Raw genomic sequence first — 18,255 nt, forward strand, 5'->3', positions numbered from 1 at the left:
AGTAGTAGGAGATCTACAGACTCCATCGGGTGGTTGGATACACCACACCCAAGCTCTTTACCACGGCTGTGGATCTGCAACCTGTTTTGTGAGTACCTCATTCATTTTATTTATTTTGATATTTCACAAACTTATTACACCATAAAGTGCTTACTGTTTTCTCCTGTGTTTTTTTTTTCTTTCTCTTTCTGGAAGATCTAGACACCTGCTCTACATAGATCTGTACATCAGTCCTCAAAGAGGGACAGAGGGATTTTGTTCCCAAAAAGGGCCTTTCGCTCTGAAAAAAAGCCAGTAGGGAGTTATGTGCTTGTAGTCCTCCTGCAACAGTTGCAGTGCCATCGGTGTTCTCGGCACAGAGGCCGTGCCAACATTGTAAGATCATGAGACACGCCCATGCAATGCAGGAATGGGGCAGTGTTCTTGGCGAAGGGACCACATTACGCTGAAACATATAGGTTTCTGTAGAAGTTGTTTTTCATCAATAGATCATGACGAATCCGTATTAAAGCTCTATATGTGTGTGTATGCAACAGCTCTGCTTACAAAGACCTCTAGAAGACCTCACTGATGTTCCATAAAGCTAATCTTATCTGACAAATTACAGAAAAGGATACCCAGCATTATAGCACCATTTATGCACACAGATTGCTTTAATAATGGTCTCTAGGACGACAGATCATCCCTAATCCCATCCAAGTCTCCGGGAATTAAATCAGATCATCCTTACAATTGCCTTACGTCTTCGGCTGTAATGATTGCCCTGGTTGTAGATTAAGCGGAGCAATGAGTAATACGCACAGGGTGGGCTCAACTCCCCCAAATACAGGGATTGGTTGTGAGGATGGGCATTTGTTATGTAGCAAACCTAATTCTATTTACGCAGAAAACAGACTTACTCTGGGTAGTAGTGTTATATTTAACAGAGCCTTATTAAAGCGGACCCAAACCAAACATTTTTTTAATTAAAAATATTTAGTTGCGCCACTCTGACACATACAAAGATAAATAAACACTCCTTCAAACCTATGAGCATTTCAGTGCATGCTTTTCACCCTTCTCTTTTTATAGCTAGGATTATACTGGGGGCAGCCATTAGCAATTCCTCCATTGCCGGACACCATCTACTTCACCAGTTTGCCGGAAAAATCCCGGCAATTTGAAAGGAATGGAGGGGTTCCTCCAATAAATGTAAAATATTTTATATTTGTCATCATGCAGCTGAAAAAAGGCTGCTATTTATTATTATAATTTAGAAAATAGATTTTATTTCTGAAATCTTGTATTTTTAATTTGGGTCCACTTTAAGAGCTATACATATCTAAGAATCTGCCACCTGCTATAAGGGAATACACGAATAAGAAGGCTCCTTCACAGCCAGATATATCAACTTTTTACTACCAAACAAAAAGTGACTTAAAGCGGATCCGAGATTAAAAACTAACTATAACAAGTAACTTGTCTATATATCTTATCTAAAGTTTAGATAGTTTACACAGCAAATCTAGCTGCAAACAGCTTTAATAGAATATGATTATTTCTTCCTGTGATATGACAGCAGCCATGTTGTTTGTAAACATTACAAACAGGCAAGCTTATCTGCATCTTCTGTGAAAAAAACCTAGTCCCCCCTCCTCTTCCATCCTCCCCTCTGCCTCTGAAATCTCTGGCTAGTAATACCTCCCCTTCCTCCTGCCCAGACTGAGCTCCCATAAGCCTTTGCTACTGCCAAGTATCTCTGAAAAACTGTGGGCGAGGCTTGTTTAGTTTATCGGGAATTACAGTATTAAAACTAAAACAAAAAAGATATTTGGCTTGAGGAATGCCAAATAGGAAAGGAACACAATTATGCAATGAGTAAAAGTTCATCTCGGATCCACTTTAAGCCTGGTACACACCATGCATTTTCCCGTCAGATAGATAGGTCGAATAGATCATTTCCGACATGTCCAATATGATTTCCGATCGTTTTTCTGATCAATTTGCATAGAAGTGATCAGAAAATCAATCAGAAAAACAATTGGAAATCTGATTGGATCTGTCGGGAATTATCTATCGACTCATCTATCTGATGGTAAACTGCATGGTGTGTACCAGGCTTAAAAGCACCTCTATGATCTACCATACACTAAACCATACAATGTGGAGTAAACCTAAACACTTAACCTCCTTAGCGGTAATCCCGAGTTCAGCTTGGGGTGGAAAAAACATGCCAGTAGTGGTAACCCCAAGCTGAACCCGTGGCAGCCGCCAGGGATGCTCAAATCCGAATTCACCCGGATAGTTGCTATCCGGATTTCACCCAGTAAACCTGTACGAAGGGGGTGTCAAGCTTACCTGTCTGACGTCTTCTTCGGTCCGTCCCTCGGCACCTCCCACGATGCGGTCTACGCGCATCACGTGACTACAAACACTTCCTCCTTCAACCTGGAAGGAGGAAGTGTTTGTACTCACGTGAACGCCGCATGGAACGCATCATGGGAGGTGCCGAGGGACGGACCGAAAAAGACGTCAGACAGGTAAGCTTGACCCCCCCGCACAGGTATGGTATCTGGGTGAAATCCGGATAGCAACTATCCAGGTTTCACCTGAATTCGGATTTGAGCATCCCTGGTAGCTGCCCGGAGGTCTATGCAGAGCAATGTGCGCAGCGGGCATTTTAACTCACCTCCCGGGGCATCCTGATGTCGGCCACCATTCTTCTTCCTCTCCTCTGAGGCTCTGCTTCCCCCTGGTGAGATCGCCATTTGTCGTCATGACGACAGCCGGCAATCTCACTATAGGGTTACAGTGCCACCCGGAGGACGGAGGGGAAACTGCAGCGCTGGAGCCCAGGGAGGTGAGTGAATGCTGAGCTGCTGCAGATCTTCCTAGCAGCATGATTTTTTCCAGGTTTTAGGATCTAAAAGCATGCAAAATAATTGCACCGCTCTTAGATCTTAAAATCTGTAAAATAATCAAAATGCCAAGGGGGTTAAAGGAAATCTAGAGCGGACAAAAAAAGAAACCCGTTTAACTTACCTTCTTGTAACCCCTTGAGTCATTCTGTGCCTACACCGTCCTTACGAGACCCTCTGGCCAGCAGCGACGACCCCCTCAAAGCTGGCCGGCTACAAGCCTCCTTCCCACGCTCCCACTGCCGGGAGTGTTTTGTAAATGCGCAGTACGCAAAAGTCTCTATTGCGCGTGCGCAGAGCGCTCCCGACAGCTGGAGTGCGATCACGGTGTGCACGGCCCAGGGCACACAAAAACTAACTAGATGTGTCACCCACTAGGAATTTAATCAAAAAATCTTTCTCTGTTGGTATGAAGTAACTGTAACAATAGCTAAATTCTATCAGGCGGCCTCCATTGAAGGTTGAAGAGCATGCAGGAATAGAGAAACTATGCAACATATATTGTGCAACTGCCCATATATCGGCATAACATATCAGCTATAATACACAGAGCCATGGGCGTTCACCCTAACTCTGCAACTTTTAATGCTAAGTACACATGATACAATTTTCTGACAGATTTACTGTCAGATCGACTATTTCTAACAGGTCTGATCTGATTTCCGATTGATTTTCCATTCACTTCTGTGGAAAATTGATCGGAAAATGGATCGGTAATCAGATTGGGCCTGTTGGAAATAGTCGATCTGACAGTAAATCTGTCAGAAAATTGTATCGTGTATCTAGCATTACACCCAAAATCTAACTACACAGCCGTGCCTAGCTGCTAAAATAGCCATTTATGGGCATTAGAAAGATAAAATATCACCCTCTATCACAGAAGCCATACAAATAACGAGTGCAAATTGTAAACATGAAAAATGTGCTCTTTCACAGGGGAAACAGTACATTTCTTAAAAGATGGCAAGGATGGATAAGGTACACCCAAAAATGTAATATGGATGGTTAGCCAGATCATCAGTACAGATAGAAAGATCGCCCATATCATGGTACACAACAGCCCGAGACATAGGGACAGGGACTTAACCACTTCACCACTAAGGGTTCTTTCACACTGGCGCAGCACGCCGCAGCAATTTACCGCATGGCCACCGCAGGGCAATGAAAGTCTATGGGTGCTTTCATATTACCTGCGATGCACCGGAAGTGCTCAATCTGATGCGCTTCCATAAATACATTGCCATGCGTATCTGCGTCAATGTGCAGAGGACCACAAGTCCTGTTAGCCAATGGCGACGCAATATGCAGTGTGAAGCTGGCCTAAGGGTTTTTTTTTCCCCTTAAGAACCAGAGCAATTTTTACCTTTCAGCACTCCTCCCTTCATTTACCAATAACTTTAACCAATAACGGGTGCTGCATTTCCATCCGGCAGTTGCTGGCAGTGCAACAGGACACCTAGCTTTGGAGCAGGAAGGAAATGCAGTACCTTTGGATGCAGTTTAGGTGAGTTACTAATCGCTCCTACTGCACACTCTCTGCATCTGCCCCTTTCTCCGCCACTCACTGCCTTAATGGAGCCTCTCTGGCTAAACAGGGGCTCTTTGGCTACATAAGGGCCTCTCTGGCTAAACATAGGGGGTTCTGTGGCTATACGGGGGGGGGGGGGGGTTATGTGGCTATGTGGGGGGACTCTCTGGCTACATGGAGGCCTATCTGGCTAAACAGGGGCTCTCTTGCTGATTGGGGGCCTCTCTGGCTACATTGGTGGCTCTCTGGCTATCTAAACAGGGGGGATGAGGGGGGGTGTTCTAGCTAACTAATACTGGGGGCCACCTCTGGCTAGCTAGTGAGCCTACTGCCCTGGCTATGGACACACTTTGCATTCCAGCAGTTCTGGTGGTGTGTCTGTTTTTGTACCACAGACATTCACATGTGAATTCTAATACGTGTGAACCCTGCCTTGCCTTATAGCAAGTAACATTAAAAACTCTTCCTCCATATTCAAAATGAGCCCTTTTGTAATCAGCTCATCAGCCTTCATGAATATGTAGAGAAATACAAGAATGTTCCCGGCCCTGAACGGTGCTCATCTGCATGACAGGTGCTCATTGTAAGCTCCTGCAGCTTGTCCTGTCATCGGGTGACCATCTACGCTCATTACCGCTGGGAATCTCATTCAGCAGCCTCATTACGGGGGTCTTCATCCTTCCAGGAGTGGGGATCGCAGAGCTGACGCTCCGCAGAGCCGCGCCGGACACGTACACAAACATGTCATGTTCATTTTTCTGCTGCTCTGCGTGCCGCGTATGTTCCTCATTACAGTCTACTCTCCGGGGAGCCATTGGTAAAATATCACAGGGTAATTACCTCTCTGAGTATGTACAGAAGAGAGGCAGCATAATCACTGTATACATCTCACCAATATGACTGATTACACACTTTCTGAAATGTTCTGTTCTGTGTTGGATACATCAACCCTGCCCTGTTGTGACTGCGCGGAGAAGCACATGATCCTCGCTCAGCCATGGCTGCTAGGGGCAAAGATAAACTGGCCTTTTTAAAGTGTATCCAAGCCGAAGTTTGGGTACAAAATGAGAGACGGCAAAGTCAATGTTATCTGGAGCTCAGGCAACCGGAAGTCTCAACTAACCGGCATGGCTGAGGGATAAGGCCCGGTTCACATTAGCGGTGGCCGTCCGGAATCGCCGTGCCGGAGCCGGACCGCTTGCAGAACGGACGGAACGGACGCACGGCAATAGCAATGAAAGCCTATGCGTCCGTTCACATGCGTCCGTTCTGCCGGACCGGAGCCGGACTCCGGCGTCCGTTCCAACATGCGCTATTTTTTGGTCCGGCTCCTCCGGCAGCCGTATCCGGAGCGGAGCCGGACTGCACCATCCGGCCAATACAAAGCAATGAGAGCCGGAGAGCGCACAACACACTGGCTACAAAAACCGGACGTTCTACCCCACTTCCTATGCATTTTGGATGGGGACCACATGGGCCCAGCGTTCAAAGAGTGGGGCAGCAGCGATTTCATGCTGGAGCTCGTTTTGGCAGCAACATGTCTGATGTCTGATAACGAGGAGGCGAACAACAGGAAGGAGAGAATTCCCAGGTTTACGAGTAAAAAATGCCTGGATCCATGGTCCCAACTGCAGTCTCTGTATCCACGGATGGTCTCCACACGTCCACCTGTCTCCAACAATGACCCCAGACCCTTCTGCTGACCTCCCAGACCCCAGGTATTTACAGGATGGTATCTCCTTAAGAAACCGGATCCGGACCGCAACCGTGTTCACACCGCACGGAAACCGGATGCAAACGGACCGGACCGGATCCGGATAGGAACCGTACGGATCAGGTCCGGCTCCGGTGCGGTCCGGACATCCGGTGCGGTTTTGACAAAACCGCAAGTGTGAACGGGGCCTAACAGGGACTATTTGGGGGGGGGGGGGGGTTGCGGTGATTAAAACACCGAGCATCCAGCGCCATCTTCTAGCCTTCCTGATGCTTGTAACAGCTTTCTGGTGTCTGTGCACGGCTCCCGGCAAGTCACGTGACCTGTCGCAGGTCAGGTGACATGCCGGTAGCCGTGCGTTGGAGGACCCCGGGAAGCGGCTACAAGCAACAGAAAGGCTAGAAGAGTATTTTATTTAGTACAAGGGGGAGGGAGCTTAGTGCTTTCTCAGACAGTTGCTCAAGCAACCAGCAAGCGCATGTATCTGGCACCAGGCGATCCCTACTTACCTAAATAAAGGGAAGCCTCAGGATCCTATTGAGGCTTCCCTCAGTACTCTGATGTCCCATTTCACTGACCCCGCCCCCCCTCCCTGAAAGGCATTGTCACCAATGATATCAGGGCCAAGCACCTCCTCTTCCATCAGCACGGTTGCTCAGTAGCGATACGAGCATGTCTTCGCATGCGCAGTAAGCTGGAGCCGCTCGTGTACAAGTGGCTATGTCCTACTGCGCATGCGTGCTTGCACAGCCCCAATGTGGAGGGAGGCCACACTGAGTGGGGGGGGGGCAGCAGAGCACGGTGGGAAGCCTCAATAGGATCCTGAGGCTTTCATTTCTTTAGGTAAGTATCTCTTTTTGAACCGGAGCTTTGGCTCAGGCTCCCTCTTAGGGCTGGTTCAGACGGGCGTTTTTGTGGCGTTTAACGCAGCGTTTCAGACGCAGCGTTTTTTGGGATCTACTGCCATCCCATGCAAGTGAATGGGAGCGTTTAGAGCTGGCTTTTGCAGGCTTTCATAAAAGCCTGGCAGTAGATCCCAGCGTTGCGTCTAGTCTCAAAAGCAACATGCTGCTTTCAGAGGCAGTAAACGCGAGGAAACAATAGCAGAAACCAGAACTGCTAGCCTTGAACGCTTTTCAAAAGCTAGCTTTTAAACGCTGGCGTTTAAACGCTGGCGTTTGAACGCAATGCCAAGCAAAAGCTCAGCAGACGTCCGTGTGAACCAGCCCTAAGGGCTGGTTCACACGGGCGTCTGCTGAGCTTTTGCTTGGCATTGCGTTTAAACGCCAGCGTTTATACGCCAGCGTTTAAAAGCTAGCTTTTGAAGGCTTTTGAAAAGCGTTCAAGACTAGCAGTTCTGGTCTCTGCTATTGTTTCCTCGCGTTTACTGCCTCTGAAAGCAGCATGTTGCTTTTGAAACTAGACGCAACGCTGGGATCTACTGCCAGGCTTTCATGAAAGCCTGCAAAAGCCAGCTCTAAACGCTCCCATTCACTTGCATGGGATGGCAGTAGATCCCAAAAAACGCTGCGTCTGAAACGCTGCGTTAAATGCCACAAAAACGCCCGTCTGAACCAGCCCTAAAACAGATGATATTGGGAATGACTCAGCATTGGCACTGGCATTCTCCTGCATAGGTCCAATGTCGGACATAGTCCGACATAGGAGAAAAGCCTGTTGCTAGATGGCGCTGCTGCTGGATAAAATTTGGCACAGCATCAGCCTCCTCAGATCAAAGTGTCGGACTGAGTCCAAGGCTAGTTGTAGAGCTTCTGCGGCCTGAAGTCTGGAGGATGTGCAGCTCCCCAGAAATGCTGCAGTGCAGGGCCGGGCCGAGGCATAGGCTGGAGAGGCTCCAGCCTCAGGGCGCAGTGTAGGAGGGGGCACAGAATTCATTCAGCTGTCAATCCTAATTGTGTTTGAAGCAGAAAGAAATAAGAAAAGGGGATACATGGCAGTGACTGCAAGCCATATAACTAGATATTAAGGTGTTGGGGAGGTTGTGGGCCCTGTGGCGCCTCTTAGTCTAATAGCAATCAGTGTGTGACAGCTGGGGTGGGAGGGATGGAGGGGCGCACTTTGGTGTCTCAGCCTTGGGTGCTGGAGGACCTTGTCCCGGCTCTGCTGCAGTGACCTATCAGATGTCACTGCTACTGATCGAGTGCAGTGATTGGCCCAGTGACGATGCTGAGGGTCCCGCCCGTGAAACCATTGACACCACTTAGCAAAAGGGGCAGCTTTGATTGGTGCCAGCAACCCCGCCCGATTGGTTGTTGCAAGTGCCACCGGTCGAATGAGGATGGGGATTCGGGGAATGAGGAGGGTAATGTGAGTGCCAGGAAGGTGGACGGGAGAACGGAGATGAGGCGCCAAGTGGAGATGCCAAGTGTCCCAAACTATTTGTCCAAACTAGATTTTGCTGTCTGAGTCACATGAGTCAGGTGGCTTTATGGTAGGGCCGCCCATGACTGAGTCCAGCACTCTGATCGCCACCGCTTCGCTAGCTAATGTAAATATTTGGGCTTTTTGTAGGAGCACCGCTGCCTGATCTGGTTCACCACAGTGTCGCCCTACGTGGATCAGCTTTCATCCCCTCCAGCACCACACTGCCTCGCATAATTATGAAATTACTCTGGTGCGCATGCAAGGGTCAGAGCTACAGTGCACCAGCCGGCACTGGTCCTGCCTCCTCCCTCTGATGTCAGGTCGCCTCCTTGCTCTAGTGTGAGGAGGCAGAGATCCCCCAGATCCCCACCACTGCAGCATTTTTATGATTGCCCCGTCCCCCCAAATCTCCAATTCCATGTGCAGCCCCCCTTCATCAGTGGCGTACCTAGGGAATTTCACACTCGGTGCTGATTATTCACAGACAACTCCCCCCCCCCACACACACACACAAAAAGAAAAAACAACCAATTTTTGGATGGGATGGGTGATGGGCTGGGATACCAAGAGTGTCACTGCAAATTTTGTGGGATTTTTGGAGAAAAGGAGTTATCAGGATGGGATGTGGACGGAACTAACCGTTATGAAACTGTACTCTATACAGTGCTGCAGAAGATGTCAGTGCCTTCTGTCATGCTGCCCCTACTCTTTGGAACTCCCTGCCACACCCAGTAAAAACAGCACCATCGTTGGAGCTATTCAAATGCAGACTGAAAAGCCACCTGTTTAGCCTGGCATTTCCGGACTTATAAAATTCTTCCTCTGTACCACGATGGTAGGAGCCATGCTTATGCGCTTTGAGTCCCATGGGAGAAATGTTATTTGTTGTTGTTGTTGCTATACAAACACACAATAATAATATGGTGGGACATTAGACTATGACTATGGTACGATTAAATTGTGAGCTTCTCTGAGGACAGTCAGAAAAGGGGGACATACAAAAGAGGGGGATGCATAGGAGGAGGAGGGGGATGAAGAAGTAGAGGCACATGACATAGAGCCTGGTGGGAGAGGAGAAATGGCAGAAAGACCTCTCATCAGGACTGCAGATATCACCAGCGCTGTATGGCAGGGACATGCTGTTGAAAAAAACCACTAAGATCTGAAAAGAGGAAAGGGTCATGGGTGAAGACAACATGGTGGGATGGGGAGTTGGAAAAAGAGATGATTACCCACTATTAAGCTAATCTAAATTGCCTGGAGCTTGCTTCTCTGCTCACTACAGAAGTCAGCTGCCAGCACCTGTATGACTGGCTTCTGCAACAGCAGACTGCCCTGCATTATTGATGAATTACTCTGATCAGGATAAATAATCAATACTGTAGTTTTGGTATTACAGCAGCCAGTGCACATAGCCAGGGCCAGATTACCGACCAGGCAACAAAAGCAGTTGCTTGGGGCCCCCATTCAGAGTCAAAGGGGCCCCATCAGCACATAAACCAGCCTTCGCCATCCTGTCAGCTGTGGCTGGATGGTATAATGGTTAAAGGGACTCTGAGCAGTGCAGTAACTATGGAAAGATGCATATCATTTTAAAGCTCTCTTTCTCCTCTTCCCAATGATATATAAACCGCCACCCTATGCCTTTTAGTTTTCGCTATTTTCACGATTGAAATCGCGGCCACAGCAATTTTGATCGCGAAAATAGCGAAAACTAAAAGGCGTAAGGTGGCAGTTTATCTATCATTGGAAAAAGGAGAAAGAGAGCTTCAAAATGATATGCATCTTTATCAGGATGTAATTAATTAGTTGTCAGAATTGTTAAAGGCATACCCACAGGCACTGCTCGGAGTCCCTTTAAGGGCTCTGCCTCCGACACAGGAGACCAGGGTTCGAATCTCGGCTCTGCCTGTCCAGTAAGCCAGCACCTATTCAGTAGGAGACCTTAGGCAAGTCACTCTAACACTGCTACTGCCTAGGGCGTGTCCTAGTGGCTGCAGCTCTGGCGCTTTGAGTCTGCCAGGAGAAAAGCGCGATATAAATGTTATTTGTCTTGTCTTGTCAAATGATGCCGTGCGCTGCTGATTGTCTTCAGAGCCAGGCTCTGCCGCTGCCCACTCCTCTCTCCCTTCCCACAGAGAACCACAGCTGCAGCAGGAATGATAGCAGCAGATGGCAAACGCTCACTTACCTATCCATGATCCAAGCGATAGAGATCGCTCCGAACTTCCTGATTCTCAGATCAGACAGGAAGTAGGAAGTAGTAATAGTAGATAGTAACAGAGAACAAAGTAGAACAAAATACAGAGTGGCAGCACTCTAGAGGAGACAGATAGGCTCCGGATGACGGGACCTCTATTGCTTGGATCGCAATAGGTGAATGTGAGTCATCTGGTGCTGTCATTCTCCCCCACTGCGGCTGCCTTCTCTGCTGGACTATCGTATTTACTGGGATGGAGGCTGCATGGTGGCTGTCTAGTTTGGGAGGAAATGGGTTGTACGGTGGTGGGGATGGTTATGTAATTCTGTCTGGGGAATGGCTTCCGGTTTGGCGGTGTCCAGAGCTTTCTGCTATTGCCAGGCTGGAGATGCAGGGGGAAAGTGCTGCTGCTGTGATATCTGGCGCCCTCTTCACAGGGGTGCCCCAGCCCCTGAGTGCAAATGTCCCAGCCATCCATCTCTCACTCTGCATTTTGCTGCCGCTATTCCCTGCATTGTGCACCCACAGAGGAAAGCGGGCTGTTGCCCATAGCAACCAGTAGCTCGACTGCCCCGGTGTGTGCGGCATGTTGCTGTGCAGCTGCATCTTCTAATTCTATTACGACATGATGGGGGGCCCAAATCAGTTACTTTGCTTAGGGCCCCATTTAGCCTTAATCCGGCTCTGCACATAGCTACTAATGACAGGCAACTTCTCAAGCACTAAACTGATCCTGCCACCTCTCCCTGCTAATGTCTCAGCTGCAGCACAGCAATCATTCGCTCTACTCACCCTGCTGCTCTGCACAATTCCTCACTGCAGGCTGTGTGTAGAGATTCAGGAGACACATTGCCCATGGTACAGGAAGAGGGAGGGGTGCCACATCTAGCGCAGGAAGCAGTACAGTACCCTGCACTGCCTTCTGCTATTTTCTATAATGTAGCCCAAAATATGAAAAAAGGGTCCCAGACGGAAAAACACACAGTGACTGAGCACCACAGCGGCACCCCTAGCCATGGCTACACCTGGTGCTGTGAGCACCTGCAGCCTTATGGTAGGTGCGTCTCTGCCTTTCATTCATGAATAGCTCCCTTGGGCATCAGCTCCCCTTTTTCATGTCTTCTGCCCATTTGTACACTACTCTTACATATGTAGCAACCCCTATTTCAGGTACAGGTAGCCCGCTGGGCTGCAGGCACCCAAGGACAGGGCCTTTGAGGCCTTTCCAGAATTCCGGCTCAAATAATAAGATAAAAATTATAAGTTAAATAATAATAACTAATAACTGTGTGGGGATGATAAAGGTGTGAGGCTGAACACAATACCGTCCTTGTTTTTAACAAAATTCAAAAGTAGGTAACAAAACAATCCAATAAAAACCTCCCATGTGTGCTAAGAGTAAGACTGCCACGGGTGCCATCTTATAAAGAGAGCTGTGGTATCATAAACTTTAATTGGCACAAGTTCTTCAAAGGCCTCTGATGAGACCCAGTTGTGAACAGCCTGGATAGTAAAATTCCCCGGTATGCACAACTTGTCACAACAAGAGGGATATTGACCCACAGCTGAACTCCGGGTCCCAGAGCTAACTTCTTTACATATTCTAGAACTTATATTGTAATGGAGTTTCAAAAAAATGGTTTTATTAAAGTAGAAGAAAATACAAACGTAAGGCTCGTACTCACCTTACGATTTTTCCAACAATTTCCCTGACGACTGAAGATTTTTGGTCGTTTCCACTAACTTGTGACATGGGTACATGCGTGCAATAACATGGGTGACATGGGTACAGGCGTGCAATAACACGAACGACGTTTAGCGACGTGCTCTGATGACGACCATCTCGGTGGATTGGTTCTTTCAGATCCCAGGCGACTCCGCACAAAGTACCACAATCGATTGACTTCCTGTTTTTTGCACATCGTTGCACATTCTTGCCTACAGGAAGATGGATCAGGGAGTGCTCGTCATCGTGGAGTGTCGCTGTGATCCATCTTTCTTGGTTGCAAAGCGAGTATTCAGATTCAGATGAACTTCTCTCAGAAATGAGCGTCAGTTAAACAAGCAAATAGTTTATTAAGAACAATGGTGCTCCAAGCTGTGTTTGACTTACTCCACAACATTGTGTACTGACCCGAAGAAGTGGGTTCGGCCCACAAAATGCGTTGTCAATTTTTGTTTCTTTTTTATAAACTATTTGCTTGTTGAACCTACACTCTCTTTCTTTAGGGTAAGCCCTAAAGAACGGACGGGGGGGGGGGGGGGGGAGCTAGATTTAATTACATCCTCAGTCATAATTGGATTTCCAGAGATCTAACATCCACATACATGAAAAGATTTCCCTAGTCCAAGTTACAGGTGACAACCCCATTGTTGACCGTATTCCCTAGCTGATCAAAGATAAGGATATAGTTTGCACCTCCACCAATAATTTAATTTCCTCACAATGAAATAGTGTTTCTTCACCAAAAGTTGACATGTGTGTTAGACTCTTCCTGACTAGTCTTGCTTTGTGTATTGAGACAATGGGCCGACTCCTGAGTTCAAAAAGCCAGGCAGATAATCCCATTAGCAGGGAACCACTTTCAGAGGAACTGCATACAGAAACTCAAAGTACTTCATATGGTCAAGACAATACCCACTTCCTTGCCCCAAGCAATCAAAGGCAACAGCTCCCTTCTAGCAGACCTACATGGAACACAGGCAGAAAAATGAAAGAATATGTTCCTGTTATCCTTATATCATAAGCACCCCAGTATATTCCTGACACGCCCCCTCTTCCAGACGGCTCCGGCAGATGATTCTAACAAATCATCCTGCCAAAGCCGACACTGACGGCCGGGCCTGGGGGGGTAACTCCTTAGCTCCAAGCTATACGAATGGAAAGCTAGGTCAGGTTGCGGCAATGTGTCGTTGCCCTTGGCAACCTGACGTAACCAACCAGGGGCATGCGAGCCAGTGACAACCGTGAATTCGCGACCATAGAGACAGTGCTGCAGCTGGGGGAGGGTTCCAACCGTCGCTACACGCACTTTCTCTATATTGGCAGGAGCTATCTCTTGGTCCCTTTGGGGATCGATTATCTGCTGGTCTGCCTCTTCCCCTTCGGACAGCTCCGAGGGAATAACTTCCCAGAACCCTCTCAGCCCGCCCCTCCCAGCTGGTGACCTGCTGGCTAGCCCACTGAGCTCTTCCAGGCTGCTGTCAAATCGAACAGCCCCAGAGAGCTCAGTGCTGCCTGTCACACATTCTAGGAAGGCTGCAGACGGAGAGGCTCCTGGGCCCTCAGGGCCAGGTTCCGAATTGGATGTGGCTGACCCAGCAGAATTTGCCACTTCGGTGGACAGTCCCTGTGCTGTAGACCCGCTAGCGCTGCGGGTTACCACGGCAGCTGAGGGAGCGCCCCCATTACCCAAATCATACCCCACATCACCTTTGGTCTTAAAAACATCTGAAGGGGGAAGACCTGGCCTGGTGCCGTCTGCCCCTTCAGTGGGAAATCCATCGGCTACAGCCCAGCGACCACCGCTGGTTACTCCTGCAGCCGACGGAGTGTCCACAGGACAAGCATCATTATGTAGCACAACACATATGATATCAACATTATCCGCCTTACATATATTGACATTTAGAACATCACATAAAACATCCACATTATCCGTATTATTACACACATTGCTACTCAGCACTTCACAAGTAGCATCAACAGTTCCTGCATCGATCGCCTCGATAGTCCGTGCGTCATAAATGACATCATCAGTTTCTGCATTCTCTGTATCAACAGGCCCCACTCCAGGCCTAGGCACTGGAGACCCACTAGGGCTGGCTCCTAGTATACAGTCCGTAGCCCCTGGGGCCTCACCAGCACTCCCCACTTGCACTGTGTTATCAAATAGTACCTTGCAAGAGTCCTTAACTTCTGCTGGGGATGCAGGCTCCACAGGGTTTGGAGTAGGCTCATACCGGGCTACTAACCGTCCCAGGTCAGTACCCAGCAAAACGTTGGTGGGGATTTTGTCAGTTACCCCAACTTCTTTCATTCCGCTGCCGGGCCCCCAATTCAGGTGGACCAAGGCGGTGGGTATGGCTGGGGTGACACCCCCAATTCCTCGGACAGCAATCATTTTCCCAGGTATGTACTGCTCCGGGTTCACAAGCTGGGGATGTATGAGAGTCACTTCTGCTCCAGTGTCTCTCAGCCCAGTGGCAATTGTACCCCCAACTGTGACAAGCTGTAGATTCTCTGCATAGCCAGTGGCATTCCTGGTAGCACACAAAGCCGTTGGGACTTCACTGGGGTTTGAGGCCTCACTGGATTTTGGGGCCTCCCTCTTCCTCTCTGGGCAAGTCATGCTGATATGACCCACCCTGTCACATACAAAGCATTTCCGAGTGTCAGTGGTTGGTTACCTGAATCCAGGAGACAGCGTTGCTTGCCTCCTCTGGGTGCTGGGTGACACAGGTTTAGCAATCTATTCTCCCCTCCAGCTGGGCGTAGTAGTCCTCCGGGACTCAGGTGCTCTATGGGCCGTGTAGGAATCGGCCATTTCCGCAGCCTCATCCACTGTCTTTGGTTCTCGATCCAGCACAAACAGCCGGACCTCAACAGGACAGGTGTGTAGGAACTGGTCTTTTATCATCAGCTCCTGCAGGGCATCCAAGGTTTTGACTGACAGTCCTTTTAACCACTGCTGGAAGGCAGTGCGCAGGTTGCAAGCATGATCCAGGTAGCTGTCATTAGGACCTCGCTGCACTGTCCTGAAACGTTTGCGATACACCTCTGGCGTGAGGTGGTATCGCGCAATAATGGCTTTCTTAATTGCCTCAAAGTCGGTTTCTTCCTCCTGGGGGAGACTCACAAACGCCTCCAGGGCCTTGCCTCTCAGCCCTGGTGTGAGATATCTTGCCCACTGCTCACGGGGCACCCCATACTGCCGACAAGTCCTTTCAAACCCCTGTAGGAAAGTGTCTATGTCAGAGTCCTTGTCCATAGCAGGGAACTTATCCAGGGGGATTCTGTGGACTCGCTCACCTTCGCTTTCTGCAGGTCCAGCAGACCGGTTCTGCTGCAGAAGTTTAGCCAGCTCCAGCTGGTGTCGCTGTGCAGCTTGTTCCCTCTCTGCCTGTCGGTGCAGTAGGATCAGCTTTAGGCGCAGTTCAGGATCAGCCGAGTTCAGTAGCTGTAGATCAGCTTCCAGAGATGGCATCTCCCTGCTTGGTGTATCGTCCAGGACATCGTCTCCCCTCGCATTCTGTGGCAGGAGCGATTCCTCCTCTGGCGTGTCGTGAGCTGCATCCGCTGACGTTGAAGCACGGGTTTGCTCTGCCTCATCATACTCCTCGAGCGCACGAACTAACTGCTCCTTAGTCTTGCCGCTCACCGTCTCGATGCCTTTGTGCTCACACAGGTTGAGTAGTATCTCTTTGTTTTGCCTTGCATAGCTGGATGCTTTCTGAGCCATTGTGTTGCAAAAAATAAAAAGAAAAAAAGGGGGGAAGGGAAAGCAAAATACCAATTATGTATCTTTGAACAAAAAAAAAAACGTATATAGATTCTGCACTGAGTAGACTTCTGTAGGCTAGTTGCTTCTAGCAAGCTTCCAGCCTTTAGTACTCAGAATAGCGAGCTAAACTGGGTACTAATGTACTGAACGATGCCACCACTGCCAGCCAATTATGTCAGGAACCGGCCCGCGGCACGCCTGCGTATACGGTTCCCGACTGCGGGTTTGACCAGATCAAGTGGGGAGCAGCCTTATTTAAGCTACAAACAAGGCTGTGACCCCCCCAGAACACTTCTCACTGCCACCACTAGCGGTTCGCTAGACACTTCGACTCTGCTGTCGAGTCCTCAGCGCGCAATTCGCGTTTTTGTATTCGGGTCAGCTTTGCGCTTAGGCCGAATACGGGAACGCCACGCACCCACACACACACACACAGTTGCAATCTTACACTGTAGTGAAGCAAAAACCCACTAACAGTCGTTCCGAACGATACGGTTATCCACTCTGCTGTCGCTACTCGCACTGGCGTTTTTCGTACGTTGGGTCAGCTGCGCGCTTTAGGCCAACGTATGACAAACGCCCCACACACAATGCAATTACAACTTCATATGGTAGTGTTGCTCAAGCGTACATATAGGCATGGACTATACACAGTTGCACTTCAATCTCTTCCAGGCTATGAGTGTTAGTTTAGCACAGCAGAAGTCAAGCTTATTAAATAACGATTTAATATTCCATAAAACGTGGAACAATGCAGAACTTAATATATACAAAAGATGTACAAAAACAAAGTAAAAAAGTTACAAAGTAAAAGTTACAAAGATACACACAAAAGCGATTTGCTTACCAAATACAGGGATCCAGATAGAAGAATCTTGGACTTTTGTGGACGGACACAGTTCTGGCTATGACCAGGAGCCCCTTAGCTTGGGCCGGGAGTCCAGCTGCCGCTACCGTCAGAAGAGAACTGATTTGAGGTAGCTGTCCCCTGGTTTTTATAATGAAATATTCGCCTCGAGGCTGTAAGCCTGTGTGGATGGGGGGGTTGGAGCTAGATTTAATTACATCCTCAGTCATAATTGGATTTCCAGAGATCTAACATCCACATATATGAAAAGATTTCCCTAGTCCAAGTTACAGGTGACAACCCCATTGTTGACCGTATTCCCTAGCTGATCAAAGATAAGGATATAGTTTGCACCTCCACCAATAATTTAATTTCCTCACAATGAAATAGTGTTTCTTCACCAAAAGTTGACATGTGTGTTAGACTCTTCCTGACTAGTCTTGCTTTGTGTATTGAGACAATGGGCCGACTCCTGAGTTCAAAAAGCCAGGCAGATAGAAACTCAAAGTACTTCATATGGTCAAGACAATACCCACTTCCTTGCCCCAAGCAATCAAAGGCAACAGCTCCCAGTCCCTTCTAGCAGACCTACATGGAACACAGGCAGAAAAATGAAAGAATATGTTCCTGTTATCCTTATATCATAAGCACCCCAGTATATTCCTGACATGGACGAGCTCAGCTTCTTTGCAAAACAGCTCCAGCTCAGTCAGATTAGATGGGCAGCGTTTGTGAACAGCAGTTTTCAGATCTTGCCACAGATTCTCGATTGGATTTAGATCTGGACTTTGACTGGGCCATTCTAACACATAGGTATGTTTTGTTTTAAACCATTCCATTGTTGCCCTGGCTTTATGTTTAGGGTCGTTGTCCTGCTGGAAGGTGAACCTCCGCCCCAGTTTCAAGTCTTTTGCAGACTCCAAGAGGTTTTCTTCCAAGATTGCCCTGTATTTGGCTCCATCCATCTTCCCATCAACTCTGACCAGCTTCCCTGTCCCTGCTGAAGAGAAGCAACCCCAGAGCATGATGCTGCCACCACCACCATGTTTGACAGTGGGGATGGTGTGTTCTGAGTGATGTGCAGTGTGTTTTCTGCCACACATAGCGTTTTGCATTTTGGCCAAAAAGTTCCATTTTGGTCTCATCCGACCAGAGCACCTTCTTCCACATGTTTGCTGTG

This window comes from Hyperolius riggenbachi, chromosome 11 (assembly GCF_040937935.1).
Source record: "Hyperolius riggenbachi isolate aHypRig1 chromosome 11, aHypRig1.pri, whole genome shotgun sequence".
NCBI classification, from domain to species: domain Eukaryota; kingdom Metazoa; phylum Chordata; class Amphibia; order Anura; family Hyperoliidae; genus Hyperolius; species Hyperolius riggenbachi.